Raw genomic sequence first — 17,036 nt, 5'->3', positions numbered from 1 at the left:
ACTATAGTATTATTTTAAGAATAAAAGTTATTTGTAGGAAAATAAGGAAATCAATCTAAGGAAAATCAATCGAAAAAATTCTTTAAATATCTCTATCTATGATTATGGTGTAATATGTGTAGATATGTCTATGTACATTCAATAAGAAAATTATACCCCAATTTAAAGAATTATTACGCCATTCTTAGCAATCTCTTTTGACCCATATTTTATTCTTTAAAGCTTTTCAAGGAAAAAATTTCAAACTAAGATTTGAAATCTTTGGTCAAACATATCATTAAAAGTATTTCCTTTTTTAAATTTTGATTCAAAATATATGGTCAAACATATCTTTGAAAGTATTTCCCTTTTTAAAATCGGATTCAAACAACTATGGACTTCTATCCAAATTTTAAGCATCCGTAAGCCCTATATAATCCTTCATTTTGGCTCCTCACAATGAACTACTTCTACTTCCTTCTCACCATTGTGACATATTGCACAAGAAAGAAAAAATCAAACCCCTGCTTACAATGACCACTAATAGTATAATCACAAATGGAAAACCATTTATCCTTGGTGAGGAAAAACCATTAATTTTTTATGCATCCCATATGAAGAATGAGTCCAACATTCCCACACAATATATATGGCCAAATGACGAGAAGCCATGTCTTGTAGCACAAGAACTTCACGTTCCCCTTATTGACTTAAGGGGTTTCTTTTCTGGTGACCCTGCCGCGACCCAACAAGCATCTAGACTTGATGGAAAAGCATGTAGGAGTCATGGTTTCTTTCTTGTAGTGAACCATGGAGTTGATTCTAATCTCATCTCCAGAGCCCATCGTTATATGGACTTGTTCTTTGACATGCCTCTCTCTGAAAAGCAAAAAGCTCAAAGGAAAATTGGTGAGCATTGTGGCTATGCTAGTAGACTTACTGGAAGGTTTTCTTCAAAGCTGCCTTGGAAAGAAACACTCTCTTTACGATACACTGCTAAAGAAAACTCATCTCACATAATTGAAGAGTATTTCCAAAGGACATTGGGTGAAAGTTTCAACAATCTCGGGTAAGGACAATTGACTATTCTAATACTCCTCTCTTTCAATTTTTCGTTGTACTTTACCTTTTGGTATGTTTCAAAAACTTTTTTTTCTATTTTTGCAAGACATGTTTAAGACAACTAAATTAAATGATATACTTGTACATTTTACATATCTTTTGTCAAAGGTTACTGGATTGAAAAGTCTTTCTTTACATTCTTAAACTTCATGTCAAATAAAAATCAGACAAACAAATTGAAACAAAAGGAGTATCTGTTTTTCTATTTTTCAATTATGTAAATCAATTAACCTTTTTCCCTTTAATTACGCAGGAGTGTTTATCAAGAGTATTGCAATTCCATGAATACACTTTCTCTTAGGATCATGGAACTCTTAGGGATCAACCTAGGTGTACAGAAGAACCACATTAAAGAGTTTTTTTGAAGACAATGAATCTAAAATGAGACTCAACTACTGTCCCCCGTGCCTGAAACCAGAGCTCACCTTAGGAACAGGGCATCACTATGATCCAACATCATTAACTGTTCTCCATCAGGATTGTGTTAGCGGACTTCAGGTTTTTGTGGACAACGAATGGTACTCCATCCGTCCAAATTTCAATGGTTTTGTGGTTAACTTGGGCGACACATTTACGGCAAGAAAATTTACACACTAGAACTATATTTAAGCTAATGTATTATGTATTACATACGAATAATATAAATAGAGTCAATTAGAAAAACAATACTTTTTAGGTGACAAATGTTATAAGATCTTTCCACATGAAGCACAATGATATACATCATGAATTCCTAGATGTACAACATGAATGTAACATATTTAGTGTTTTACCTTTTGCAGGCACTATCAAATGGTAGATACAAAAGTTGCTTGCATAGAGCAGTTGCTAACAACACGACTCCTAGAAAATCAATTGCTTTCTTTCTTTGTCCAGACAAAGATAAGGTGGTGAGTCCACCAACTGAATTGGTGGACTACAACAACCCTCGACTATATCCTGACTTCACATGGCCTGCTCTCCTTGAGTTTACTCAAAAACATTATAGAGCTGAGACAAACACTCTTCAAGCTTTCTCGATGTGGCTTCAAGAAAGTAATGCAGAAGTGTATGAGTATTACATATGAGTTTCAACAACAAAGGCCTTGATCATTTGTATTTATATTGAATTTTTTATTTAGAACGACATATATTTTGCTGCAATAATTCTATTAAGTTAGAGACCTAGTATTTAGGAGTTGATTTCTATTTCAACTAGGTAAATTACCCATGCTTCGCACGAGATTTAACTATTTTGTTAAGCTTGCATATGATCATTTGGTAATATTCATATTTTCTATACATACACTACATTGCCAAGAAAATTTTATCTTAAGGCAAAGCGTTCCTACGAAATCTTAATTTTTTTTTTAATTTTCATTTTTGTTATACAAAAATTACGAGTCATAGAAAGATTTTAAGTATAAGAAAGAATTCTAAGAAGATCTCCATGGAAATAGTTGGTCAGAATTAATGAAATTTTCTAAATTCCAAGAAGATAGAAAGAACAACATCATACCTTAAAGAAGAGACTAAAAAGTCTCAAACAACAACACTTCCAATAAAGTGGAACATCACGTCCATATAAGAACATAATTAACTAAATTCAAATGGAGGACCTATTGTTCCCTTCTTATGAACCTCCATCAATCTCTTTTTTATTATAGTATGTTGTATCATGTATATGTTAAAAATTACCCTGAAATTGTTAGTATCATAAATGTTTTTCCTCATTGTGTCAGAATAGTCATTAATATTGCTTAGGTTTCATATCACCGGCCCCAACTTATTTGGAATTGAACCATAGTTATTGTTATGGTTATAGTATGTAGTTACAAAGAATTAATGCAATTATCAACCAAGCAGTAGGTGACATCTGAATGGAACTATTTAGAACTATATATTCTGAACCAAAAATTTGACACATAACATATTAAAATCTCACAACATAATTTTGTGAGCACTTGAACTCAAAAATATCAACAAATAATAATAAAGACGACCTTACTTTCCTAACAATCAAGAACAAAAAAGGCATGTTGCTTAACATATTTTCCAAAAAGATAGTCTGTCAGGTTGTATCCAAGTTTCTAGTTCACAAATTTAATTGAAAGAATCCAAAAGAAAGAGTTATTACTTCTTTATAAAAAAACAAAAAACTTTATCAAAAGAAAAAAGTTATCACTACAACAAAAATGATCTTTAACGACAATTAGTAGCTAATTTTGCTAAATATGTATTTTTAGAGACAATAGATAATCTCTATAAATGTCCCCAAAGCCTATAGCAACATTGAATCTAATGACAAGTAATTAACCATTTGTACATGCTCCATCATACTTTGACATTATCAAATTTATTTGACACAACTCAGCATCACTTTAATAGTACTAAATGTACTACTACTTTTAATTTCTTTAGGATTTATAAAACATTCAAATTGGGTTGCACCAACACAATGTGCCCAATAACCTTTCATATCACTTTGATGGCCGAAAATTACCTTCACATTTGAAGGACCATCTTAAGCATGTGTAATTCAAGAACTAAAGAAATACATAGCTAGGGTTCTGAAGTTCAAGCAAGAAACCAAGTAATAACATTATAATCTGATTTGGAACATTAAAATAACTAATTCATGATAATTTGCTCAAGTTTTAGAAACCCTAGGTATAGTTAAAAGTAGGAAATCAAGAATCTGACTGAATTCTAGGGACCTAATGGACGAACAAAACCCACTAGTGAAGTCTCAAATACCTGGTGATGAATTCCATGGAGAAATCTTTCGATTTTGAGGCTGAAACTGAAGGAAACTTGCTGCATTTTTGAAGCTAGGGTTGTTCGCCTCTTTCTCTTTTCTTGCTTCTAATTTTCTAAGTTTTGATTAAAGATCTAACTCAAGTAAGTTCTAGTTATGTTTCTAGGCTAAAACTAATCAAAACCACATAGTTTAGGGTTAAAATGACGTAGTTTAGGGGTCCAACAAAATAGGAAAAGATTAAAAGACCTTGACTTAAGTTGCTAACGGGGCTGACCACGGCCCCATTCAAAGACCGTGAAAGGGACCACGGATCGTGAAGGCCCTCGTGGTTGTCACTATGTCATGTGGTTCTAAGGGTTGATCCACAAGCCACTAACTCCACACAGGCCGTGAAGGTCCCCGTGGTCCTCACTTGGGCTGAGGTCTAGAGTCCCAGGTTTAAGGGTTTACTGGATAGCCCTTCATGAACCATCCCACCGCCCGTGAGAAGGACCACGGACCGTGAAGGTCCCCTTGGTCCTCACTTAGGTGTGGGGTCTAAGAGACTAGCGAGGGGTGCTATTGCCTAAGGCTTCACGAGATCCCCAACGGCCTGTCATCAAGACCACGGACTATGAAGGTGCCCGTGGTCTGATTTCTAGGTCTGGTGACTTCCATGTCATGACCACGGATTGTGGACCCTATCACGGTTTGTGAACCCTGTCGTGGTGCACTGGTGCAGGTAATTTTTCTGCATTTTTTTTTGGGTGTGATTTATGAGGTGTTACATTATCTCCCCCTTGGGAACATTCATCCTCTAATGAAGACTAAATTAGCTGAAATGGAGGGAATGAGTTGCAACCTTACCAATAAACACTAAAGACTGATTTCTGACTGAACTGAATTCCAATAACATGCAAATACGCTGAAAATGCAATACAAACTTAAGGAACATGATACTAAGACTGATTTCACGCATGAATGACTGGAAAACTGTGGAGGAACTATTACCTCAAGCTGGAGTGGAATCGGATGGAAAGTGGTGAGGATACGTGGCTTTCATGGATGCTTCTGCTTCCCAAGTAGTTCCCCCTATAGAGTGACTCCTCTACTAAACCTTGACTGAAGAGACTTCTTTATTTCTCAACCTTCTAACCTAACGATCAAGAATCTCAAGTGGTACATCCTCATAAGAAAGGCTATATTTTATAGCCATAATCTCTATAGGCACTATAGATGCTGGATCACCCACACACTTCTTCAAAAGTGAAATGTGAAAGATTTGATGCACTGCTGCTAAATCTGCTGGCAACACTGACTCATAAGCCACTTTACCAATCCTTTTCAAGATCCGGTAAGGGCCTACATAACTGGGACTAAGCTTTCCTTTCTTGAAAAATCTCATCACCCCCTTCATAGTTGACACTTTTAGGAAAACCCAATTATCAACTTGGAAGTCTAGTTCCCTTCTCCTTACATCTGCATAAGACTTCTGGTGACTTTGGGATGTCTTAAGTCTATCCGCAATAAGTTGCACTTTCTCCTTCGCATCGAGGACTGAATCTGGCCCTATCAAGGATGCTTCACCTACTTCAAACCAACCAACATGAGATCTGCATCTACGCCCATACAATGCCTCATAAGGGGCCATCTGAATACTAAAATGGTAGCTATTATTGTAGGCGAACTCAATTACAGGAAGGTGATCATCCCAACTACCCTTGAATTCGATCACAAAAGCTCTCAATATGCCCTCTAAGGTCAGAATGGTATGCTTTGCCTGACCATCCGTTTGTGGATGGAATGTTGTGCTAAGGTTAACATGAGTACCAAGACCTTTCTAAAATAACTTCCAGAAATAAGAGGTAAAATGAGGACCTCTATCTGAGATGATAGACAAAGGAACCCCATGCGACCTCACAATCTCATTAATATAAAGTTCGGCGTAGTCCTCCACTGAATTTGTAGCCTTGACTGCCAAAACATGAGAGGACTTAGTAACTCTTTCAATTATCACCCAAATGGAGTCATGCTATCTGTGAGTACGAGGTAACTCAGTGATGGAGTCCATGTTGATCACTTCCTACTTCCAAGTAGAAATGTCATTCTTATGAGTCATACCTCCCAGTTTCTGATATTCTATCTTGACTTGCTAGCAATTGGGGCACTTAGCCACAAAATCTGCTATATCTCTTTTCATACCATTCCACCAATAGACTTCCCGCAGATCGCGGTACATCTTAGTGGCACCTGGATGAATATAATATTTGGAGTTTTGGGCTTCTGCAAGAATATGTTGTCTCAACTCACCCACATTAGGAACACATAATCGACCCTGGTAGTGAAGCACACCATCTCCCCCTTGGGAGTAAACCTCAACTCTGTGTTGGTAGACTGCACCCTTAAGTTCAAGTAATATCAGATCGTTGTCTTGTTTTTCCTTAACTTCCACTACCAAAGAGGATCCTGCCCTATTCTGAACCGTTACATCACCATCAGCTATGCTCATAAGACAAACTCCAAGGCGAGCAAGTCTGTGAACATCCTTTGCTAGCTCCTTTCTTTCTTCCTCATCATGTGCTACACTACCCATAGATAGTCTGCTAAGAGCATATGCTAATACATTTGGACTTACTTGGATGGTAATTCACAATCCTATCGTAATCTTTGAGGAACTCTAGCCATCTTCTCTAGCGAAAATTGATATCTTTCGGGGTGAACACATACTGAAGGCTCTTATGGTCAGTGAACACGTCTACGTGAACACCATACAAGCAATATCTCCAAATCTTTAGTGCAAACAGCACTGCTGCAAGCTCGAGGTCATGAGTTGAATAGTTCTTCTCATGCACCTTAAGTTGTTTGGAAGCATAAGCTATAACCTTACCTCGCTGCATCAACACACAACCCAGGCCGACTCTGGATGCATCGCAATAAATCACATAACCCTTTGGTAGAGTCAAAATAAGAGTTGTAGTCAACCTAGTTCTCAATTCCTCAAAGCTTTTCTCGTAATCATCCGACCACTGATACTTGACCTTTTTCTGAGTCTGTTTAGTAAATGGTGAGGCTATGGATAAAAATGCATCCACGAACCTTCTGTAATAACCTACTAAACCCAAGAAATTTCTGATATCTGTAGTAGAGGTAGGTCTAGGCCATTGTTTCCCTAATTCTATCTTCTGTGAATCTACTCGAATTCTTTCATTAGACACAATATGCCCAAGGAAAGCAACTAACTGCTACCAAAACTCACATTTGCTAAATTTAGCAAATAACTAGCGATCTTTGAGAGTTTACAGAACAACCCTCAAATAACTTGCATTTTCTTCCTCATTCCTAGAATAAATGAGAATATCATCAATAAAGACGATAACGAAAAAGTCTAAGTACTGCTTGAACACTCTGTTCATCAGATCTATGAAAATTACAGGAGCATTGGTTAGTCCAAATGACATAACTACAAATTCATAATGTCCATATCGAGTCCTGAATGCGGTCTTCCAAGTGTCACTATCTCTGACTTTAAGTTTATGATAATCCGATCTGAGGTCTATCTTTGAGAAATGACTAGCACCTTGAAGTTGGTCAAACAAGTCATCAATCCTGGGGATGGGATACTTATTCTTGATTGTTACCTTGTTCAACTGCCTATAGTCGATGCACATTTTGAGAGAACCATCTTTGTTCTTCACGAATAACACTGGTGCACCTCTTGGCGAAATACTAGGTCTGATGAAGCCCTTATCTAAAATGCCTTCCAACTGCTCTTTCAATTCCTTAAGTTCAGCTGGAGCCATTTTGTAAGGAGGAATAGAGATAGGCTGGGTATTTGGAATGAGATCAATTTCAAAGTCAATTTCCCTATCAGGAGGGGCTCTAGGAAGATCTTCTGGAAAGACTTTTGGAATTTCATTGACTACAGGAACTGCCTGAAAAGTTGGGGTTCCGGAACTTGAATTCTTAACCCGAACTAGATGATAGAGATAACTCTTTTTGGCCTTAAGGTAAGAAATGAATCAACCCATAGGCGCGAAGCTACTACCCTTCCATTTTAAGATTGGTTCGTCTGGAAACTGAAAATGAACAATCCTAGTTCTACACTCGTCTGAGGCATAACATGAATGTAACAAATCTATGCCTAGAATTTCTGTATACCCGTCTAGCTATAACTGGGCACCGACTGGAGTAGAGACTAAGGCATAACATGAATGTAACAAATCCATACCTTGAAATCCATGCCTATGTTTGTGCATAAGTATAATCATCCAAACAATATCATAATTAGATCATAATAGAAGTACCTTACTCTACAAGCAATCCAATTGAATACACAGAAGTCTCGTATATATAGCTAGTTTTCATACTTTGCCCCCATCAAGGGTTATAGATCACTATGAATCAATATCTACAGAATTACTTCATTGAACATGTATAGTAACCCAATCCAAGTAAGCAATTCATCACATAAATAATTCAAACACAATTGACTAACGAAGACCCATATTCATGCTTCAAGATTCTATTTAGGGAAACCTAGATATTCATGGATTCATAGATAAATTCTTTAGGAAAACAGTAGTAATTCATCAAATTGATCATAATATGAGTCAATAAACACATTGAAATCGTTTTGGAAGTGAATCCATGCCATAGATTGAAAACCCTAGGTTCTTGGAGAGGTTGAACTTTGAGAAATAGAATTTTCAAAGGCTTTATGGAAGGAAGCTATCCATAAATCAACACTATCATACCTTGAGTTGAAATCCTTCACAAAATTGAAGAGGAAAGTTGAGTTCTTGAGCCTTGGTCTCGTAGTTCTTCTTCTTCTTCAATGGTGGTTTCTAGAGAGAAATTTTAGAGGAGAGAGCTTTTGATTTGGGTCGTGTGAGAATGAGTTAGTTTGTTTAGTTTAGGGGTCTTATTAAGTATTTATAGGTGTCTTAATTAATATTAAACGACCTTACTTAGTTAGTTAATTAATCCTAAGCCCCTTCCCTATATTGTAACATAAAAACTAAGGACCTAATTAAGTGGTGACTCACAAAACCCCCACCCACGGACCGTGGGTGGGGTCACGGGCAGTACTGGTAATCCATGCTTTGCATTAGAGAGGGGGAGAAAATGGGTAGGCTCTGCCTCGACCCACGACTCCCACCTATGGGGTGTGGGTCCACCCATGGTTCATGGGTGCCCATCCGTATGTGCTGTTTGTTTTTGGCCCTTCGACGATTATCTTTATTGTTCTTAGCAACTAAAGTACAATCTCTTATCTTGTGGTCCATCTTACCATAACCAAAACAAGCATTGGAACCCTCTAGACTCTTGCCCTCGTGCTTCCTTCCACACTTAGCACAAATAGGCAAGAAAGACTCACTACCACTTCCTCCTTGAAGCTTAGGGTTAGACACCCTCTCTTTGTTGAAATTAGAAGGAACATTGGATGAACCTTGACCTGAAAACTTTTGTCAGAACTTCGAACAACCATGTCCCTCGGACCTTGAATGTGAGAAATTACCATCACCAGTCTTAGCCCTCTTTGCCTCCCTAGAATTTTCCTTAAGTTTCTCCTCTTCAATTTGTTGAGCATGAACCATGAGATTATAAATGTCCATATAATTAACAAGCATAGCGGTACGACATTCCTTAACCAACATCTCAAACACACACAAAACAAACTTACTTATTCGTTCCCTAGGATCGACAATCATAGTAGGAGCATATCTATCCAATTTTGTGAACTTCAAAGCGTATTCATTCACACTAATACTTCCTTGAAGAAGGTTGATGAATTCAAGAACCTTTGCCTCCCTCAGCTCAAGTGAAAATAACCTATCAAAGAAAGAAACTTTGAACTTTTCCCAATCAAGACGACCCGCATCTTCCGATCTCCCTTCTTTCCATTGGTTAAACCAAACTTGAGCAACACCCTTAAGTTGATAAGCGGCCAACTCCCTCGTCTCTCTACCGGCGTCACTCCCATAATCATCAACACCTTGTAAACCTCATCAATGAGCTATTAGGGTCTTTCTCGACCCTAGAACCATAAAATGCTAGAGGATTCATTCAAGTGAAGACCCTCACTCTAGATGCTATCGTACCCACTTTTGGGTTCATGGGTACCACAACCTCTCTATTGTATTGGCCGTTATGGATGTAGCCAATACTTGAAACGTAGACCACTTGTTTGGCAAAAGGATTGTCCGGAGCTTGAGGAGCTTTTCGTTCCACATTTTCTCCCATATTCCTTCTAGCATAAGATCTTTGAGTAGACATATCTTGTAGAGCATCGGATAAGGATTAGGAGAAAGACCTTATAGAGTTAAACCATATCGTACGACTTTAGAGTAATGAAAAAAGTGGAGTTTCCTAAACATTTTGTAGTCTCTCATTCATAAATGGGGTGCGCTTCACACTCATGAACAAGACTCTACTTGACGATGCTTATGAGACTTCTTAGGACATTTCTATACCTTGTGCTCTAATTACCAAGTTTTTTATGACTCGAGGTAGCCATTAGGCGTAACATGGCGTATAAGACCCCGAGAAGTCCCATACAGGCCACTTAGCTTTCATCATACAAGATAATATAATTAAAGATATTAAGAGAATTATTTCAAAATCTAAAATGTTTATGAAAGTAAAGAGGAAGTCTAAATATCGTATCAAAGACATCTAGTACATAAGAATGAATCGAGGCGTAGCCCATACGTCATGGTACAAAACCGAAAGTAAGGAAAGACTGAAAATAATAAATGTCTTGTCCTCGAAGCATGAGGACTAACCAAGGCTCGAAATCTCCTCAAATGACTCTAGCTACTAAACTGGGAACCCTCACTATCAGATCGTACATTTGGGGTAATGTAGGCAAGAGTATGTGTTAGTACAAACATGTACCTAGTATGATACCCATGCATAAAACCATATAAAGTCATGCTAGAAAGGGGCATTTTCATGAGCATGCAATGGTCATGCTAAAACACGAATCTTGAATGTTAGAAAGCATATGTCGTAAAACATTATTAATGCAAGTGAACATCATCTTAAACATGTATGAGATACTTCCTTGAAGTAACCTTGGTTCATCTTTAACTTTCTTGTGGGAAGTAGCCTTATCCGACATATAAGACCATGCGATTTATGAACATGGAATCCGGTGTCTCCCACACCGAAAAGGTTTGTCCTACTTTCCAATGTAAGGACCATAAACTTATATCTTATATGGATCCACTAGTTAATCCTATGTTGGCACATTTTTTATTGGACATGGTTAATCGAAACTTATCCACTCGCTACTAAGCTTAACTTCCAAATAATAGTTTTTAATCATATTCATCTTAGCTCTTAAGGGAACATGGGTAATCGACTATTGTCCTTAAATCATGTGATATGGGTAATCACCTCTTGACTTTCAATTAGAGAGAATCGTTAATCTCCTCCTGCCTCAACATTAGAATAACTCCTTAACATTTGTTCATTTTAGGTGACAAGACCTTTCAACCCTCAAAACCCTTATTATGTCAAAAACCCTTTCAGAATCATAATTTTATGTTTATATGAGAAATCATTTCAACAACACAAAAATAGCAACATCATTGATGCTTCACTCTTAAATAATCTTTAAAACATTTACATAAATTTCATGAGAGAATGATTGATTTCATAAACTTTTCTATCTTAATTATAAACCCACATCATATGCTCATAACTTGAAAAACATGGAAATTACATGGGTTCATGGGGGATAATCATAAAACCATGAGATTAACTCAATTCATGCACAAAAAATAGATAAATAAATTAAATAAATTATTAAGAGAACCCATAACAAAGAAGAAAAACCCTAAGTCAATTGGGGATTTCTAACTTTAAAAATTGGAAAAGTTGGGAACTACATGGAGGAAAGGGCTCCATGGATGAAAACCCTCATGCCTCAATGACAATTTCTTAACTTCAGTGGTGGAATTGAAGACTTGACTTGAAGTCTAAGGGACAATGGCCCGTTGAGGCCACCGTGGTCTTTGGGCTATGGCCCCTGAAGGCTAGCCATCCTCCACGATCACATTCATGCCTCCTGAGGCCTACCATAGGGTGTCAAAAGGGTCGTGGGAGGGGATCCCTCCCGGACAGCTTCTGGAAATTCTTCATGGACACCTCTACGGGGAATGAAACTCACCACAGGTCGTCAACTCCGTTCTTGGATCGTGATCTGTTCACGGACCTCCAATGGATCGTGATCCTCTTTAGGGCCCGCCTAGGGTTCCAGGAGGATTTCCATGGTCTATCTTTGCGCTTGTGAGTTGCCCACTGGACCGTTCCTAGTCCTTCTTGAATCCATGGTGTCATATAAAATCTTGAGTTTCTAAGGTTTGACCTACGAGTAGCCAGGACGAGCCGTTGGATTGCATCGTAAAAGTGATCTAAACTTATTGAATTTTTGGAATTGAACTTGTGATCTATGGATGGGGTCCATGGATTGTAGACTGGACAATGGAACATAGAAAGATCTTGTGGAAATTTGAATGAATTTTGAGATTCTGAAGTAGGTTCTACGGTTGCCCAGTATAGGCCGTAGAAAGTTTTACAGACCATAGCCCATTGGTCCAACCCATTGTATTGTTCGACATTTAATTTTGAAAGGTGTTTAGGTCTTTTCCTTTACAAATAATGCCTATAATATGCCATTTTGATCCTTATTCTAAGTGTTATAACTACCTTTCTCTTCCTAAAACCACCCCAACTTTTGCATTCTCTCAAAACCCCAAATCTCATTCACATTCATCTTCTCCAATTCTCTTTTAAGTTTAAGAAGAAAGCTAGGTTTCAAGCTTAAAGTCCCATTTTCTCCATTCACCCATTGTGTCCCAAAAGTTCTTAATTCTCCAAAATCAATTTTTACCTAAATTACTTAAGATTTCATGTTAAATCCATGGGTCTTACTTGATATTATATTAATTGTTCCATTTAAATCTTCCTATGCATGTTTTGATTAAACTACATGATTTTCAATGGATTTCTATAAGACCGTGCATTATTCATGATTTTAAGATATGAATTATGAAGATATAAATTTGTATAAAAAAAATATATGAACTTATAAAAGATGATATACGAAAGTTTATGCATGATTTATGAAGAGATGTTTTATGATCCAAAGGTTGCTATAAAATAAGCATAAATTTTTTTGTGAAAGGCTTTCTCACATATTAAGAAATCATGGTTTGGTGAAAGATTTTCTCACACATATATGATTCACGATTCATGATTTAAGTAGCTAATAGTTTTGATTGGTTCGAAGTAATAACTAAGCCAAACATCAATGTGATTCTAATATGAGGTAAAGGTATGGGGTGAAATTCTCTAGATGCCGGACCAAGGATTTAGAGATACCTAGCTTATCACTTTGCATGTAGTACACTAGGAAGGGATTGCTATTACTACGATTACTGCGTTATGAGCTTGTGGGGAACACATATACCCTAGTTAATTCTCTTATCTTGATATCAACCAAGACTTTTGTTTACTGATTACTTACTGAATTCTTACAATTTGTTTCACAAATTCCCCCCCCCCCTTTAATTACTTGTTTTTAGAAGTAAGTTGACTAAACAAATATAAATGTTGGTTAAAGTTAAGTCTAAACTTTTTTCCTCGTGGGATCAACCCCAATCTACAAGTTGGGCTCTTTACTTGATAACAATCACTTATGCTTCTTTAGCGAGGTGTAATTTGAGCGTATCAAAGACCACATTAACCTGCCTTTATGGGATTTTCACCTTCAAACTAATGTCATTTGGGTTGTGTAATGCTCCAGTGACCTTCCAACATTGCATGATGTCGATATTTTCTAATATGGTGGAGGACACTATTGAGATATTTATGGATGATTTCTCCGTGGTAGGTGACTCATTTGACGTTTGTTTGGATCATTTGGCCGAGGTACTTAAATGGTGTGAAGAGTGTAATCTTGTGCTCAATTGGGAAAAGTGTCACTTCATGGTGAAAGAGGGGATCGTTTTGGGTCATCGGATTTCTGAGGTTGACATAGCAAACGTTGAGGCAATAGAAAAGCTTCCACCACCTGTCTCTGGTAAAGTTCTGAGAAGTTTTCTTGGGCATGAAGGCTTTTATAGGAGGTTTATCAAGGATTTCTCCAAAATTGCACACCCATTGTGCAAATTGTTCGAAAAGGAGTGAAATTTTGATTTTGATGATTCTTGTCTGAGACCATTTGGAGAGTTGAAAGAAAAGCTAATTTCCTCACCTATCATTATTTCACTGGATTGGGGGCAACCGTTTGAAGTGATGTGTGATCGAGTGGAGTGGCACTTGGTGTGGTGTTGAGACAGAGGCGAGAGAATATTATTCATCCTATTTACTACACCAGCAAAGCTCAAAATATGTCTCAAAAGAACTATAAATGACTAAACATGAACTTCTTGTTGTGGTTTTTGCATTCGAGAAATTTCGATCCTACATGCTTGGTACTAAGGTCATAGTGCATACTAACCATTTTGTATTGAGGTATTTGATGGCTAATAAGGATGCAAAACCGAGGTTGATTAGATGGGTGTTGTTGCTGCAAGAGTTCGATTTTGAGGTGAAAGATTGTCGCGACCCAAGGCTACGCCCTAGAGGTGACACGGCGTACTTGACCCTGAAGAGGCCTCATACAAGCCTCATAACATTCATAACATTCGACATATGAGAATAAAATACGAAATTTAAAACTTTTCTTTACTATCGAAGACATTTTTCATAAAAACCAGCGGAAGACTTACTATACTAGTCTCAAACCATCTAGAACCATAAGATTTAAAACTATGGGACGCAGCCCATACAAAAGCTCTAAACATGAAATAAAAGACATAAAGGGGAAATAGTGGGTTCATCCTCGAAATTAGGAGGACTCACCAAATCTTTAACTCCAAGCTCCTTAGAAACCTATCTTCCAAGTATAGAACATCAAATCTCCAAACCCTGCACTTTGGTAAAAATGAAGAGATATGGGTTAGCAAATTAGATGTACTATGTATGGAAGTCATGCAAAAATCATGCTTAAAATAGACATTTTCTTTGGAAATCATGTTATATGCCAATTTTGAGAAAACATCATGAACATAAGTATAAGAGGCATAAGGTACAACATAATCAATATACAAGTCATTTATCACATTAAAGCCTTCACCTAAAGTAACCCCAAGCTATACTTTGTGCAATGTATGGATAGCGTCCCATACCACCATCCACACTAAGTACCACATTAAGGCCACAAAAAGTGCACTTACCATTCTTCCTTTTCACCTCTGAACAATACTCATACATAAGGAACATAAACCTTTCATAAGTCAATACAACACAATAGGACCATCATCTAGGGCACTTTTAAGTCATACTTGTGCCATGTATGAATATCATCCCATACTACTACTCACACTAAGTACTTATTTGAAGCCACCATAGACAAGGAAAATTTGTATACAATAAGTCATGACAAGGAAGTAACTCATAATACAATCCAAGTAAAACATGTATCATAACATTAAAGAATTTAAGTCAACCTTCTTGATTTACTCCATTTTGAGCACACTCATTCATTAACATTAAGAGTTTTGAAAATCACACCATAGCCTCTTAAAGACTACTCGTACAATGTATGGATAGCATCCCATACTACTACCCACACTTTCTAGAACCTCTCAAGTAACTAAGGTACGTATCTCACATGGTGGAAAAACACATTTAACCGACATAGTGGTGGTTTTGCTTGACATATAACAGTGTCTTGCCCCACACCGTAAAGAGGTGGTCTTACTTGCCTAAGGTAGGACCGGTACATGTTAGCTTAGGTAGATCCACTAGCTAATACCTATGTGGGCACATAGTTATGGGATATGAAGATGTTCATTGGAACCCGACCTAACATTGGGAGAGTTTCAATCTTACCATATCCACTCAGTGCTTAGCCTCCATTCCCATTGAGTAGTTCATTATTTTAACATAATTAGACATGAGAAGGTGCATTTATCCTACCGACCCAAAGTTCTTGATCAACACAAGAAAGGGTGCCTTAAGCCTACCGATTCAAGGTACATTATTTAACTCATAAAAGGGTGTCATAATCCTACCGATTCAAGGTACATTATAGGATATCTCATTAAATCCTCAAGAAAGGGTGCCATAAGCCTACTGATTCAAGTTTCATCATTAACATTCATGTAAGGGTGCCAAAAGCCTACCGATCCCAATGTTCATTAACGCGCATTATGGAAGGGTGCCATAAGCATACCGATCCCAAGGTTCATTATTAACATGCATGGAAGGGTGCCATTAGCCTACCGATCCAAGATACAACATTAGAATAGGTCATAGACTCATCAAGCAAGGGTTACCAACATTAGGTCTACCGATTAATGTTCATTAAGTCAAAAACATTCATAAGAAAAGAAGAGGATGCCTAAGCTTACCAATTCAAGGTTCCATAATCAACAATACTTTCATTCATTCAAGAAGAGGATGACTAAGCCTTCCAAATCAAGATATACAATACATAGAAGAAACCCTTGACATTTTATCATCATCATTCATGAGTGTTAATTGAGAATAAGCTTTCAATCCTAACACAATGGAATTCTAAACATGATCATAATACTTTTAATTGAGATCCCACACATATACCTTACATCATAATCATACATTTAACCTTCATACTTTGCCTTTCAAGGCCACGGATAACAACTCACCAACACACCTTTAGATACTAGAATTAGGCATGAATAATGACATAATTCAATAAGCTAAATCATTATAAATATAAATAATTCAACTTACTTTCATGATCAATCAATTCCCAATCACAATTCACAACTTAGGGCTTTGGGGGAAAATATGGGTTCATAGGAAAAATCATCTTAATTCACCATTCAATCATCAATTAAACCATAACTCATAACATCAAAGCCTTTTCAAAACGTTTGGAGTTGAACCCACGCATAGATTGAAAACCCTAGGTTTTTTGGTTGATTTTGGAGACTTGAAAATATCTTTTTAGATGACTCCTTGAATGGAACATAGACAAGGTTGAAGACTACCATACCTCTTATGAAATAACTCCACGAAAATAACTTGAGATGACCTATGACTCCAGACCTACGGACCGTAGAATGGGTGATGCCCTATCCTGCTGGTCCGTGGTGTGGGTCTGAGGGTCACCTTT

The 17,036-nt window shown here is 37.2% G+C and overlaps 1 pseudogene; it reads left to right on the top strand.

The window, feature by feature from the left end:
* Positions 1–512: 512 nt before the first annotated feature.
* LOC125869703 (gibberellin 20 oxidase 1-like) lies at positions 513–2,168 on the top strand (annotated as a pseudogene).
* The last annotated feature ends 14,868 nt before the right edge of the window (positions 2,169–17,036 follow it).

This window comes from Solanum stenotomum, chromosome 7 (assembly GCF_019186545.1).
Source record: "Solanum stenotomum isolate F172 chromosome 7, ASM1918654v1, whole genome shotgun sequence".
In the NCBI taxonomy this organism is placed as follows: domain Eukaryota; kingdom Viridiplantae; phylum Streptophyta; class Magnoliopsida; order Solanales; family Solanaceae; genus Solanum; species Solanum stenotomum.
This window is presented reverse-complemented; position numbering and strand designations above follow the sequence as displayed.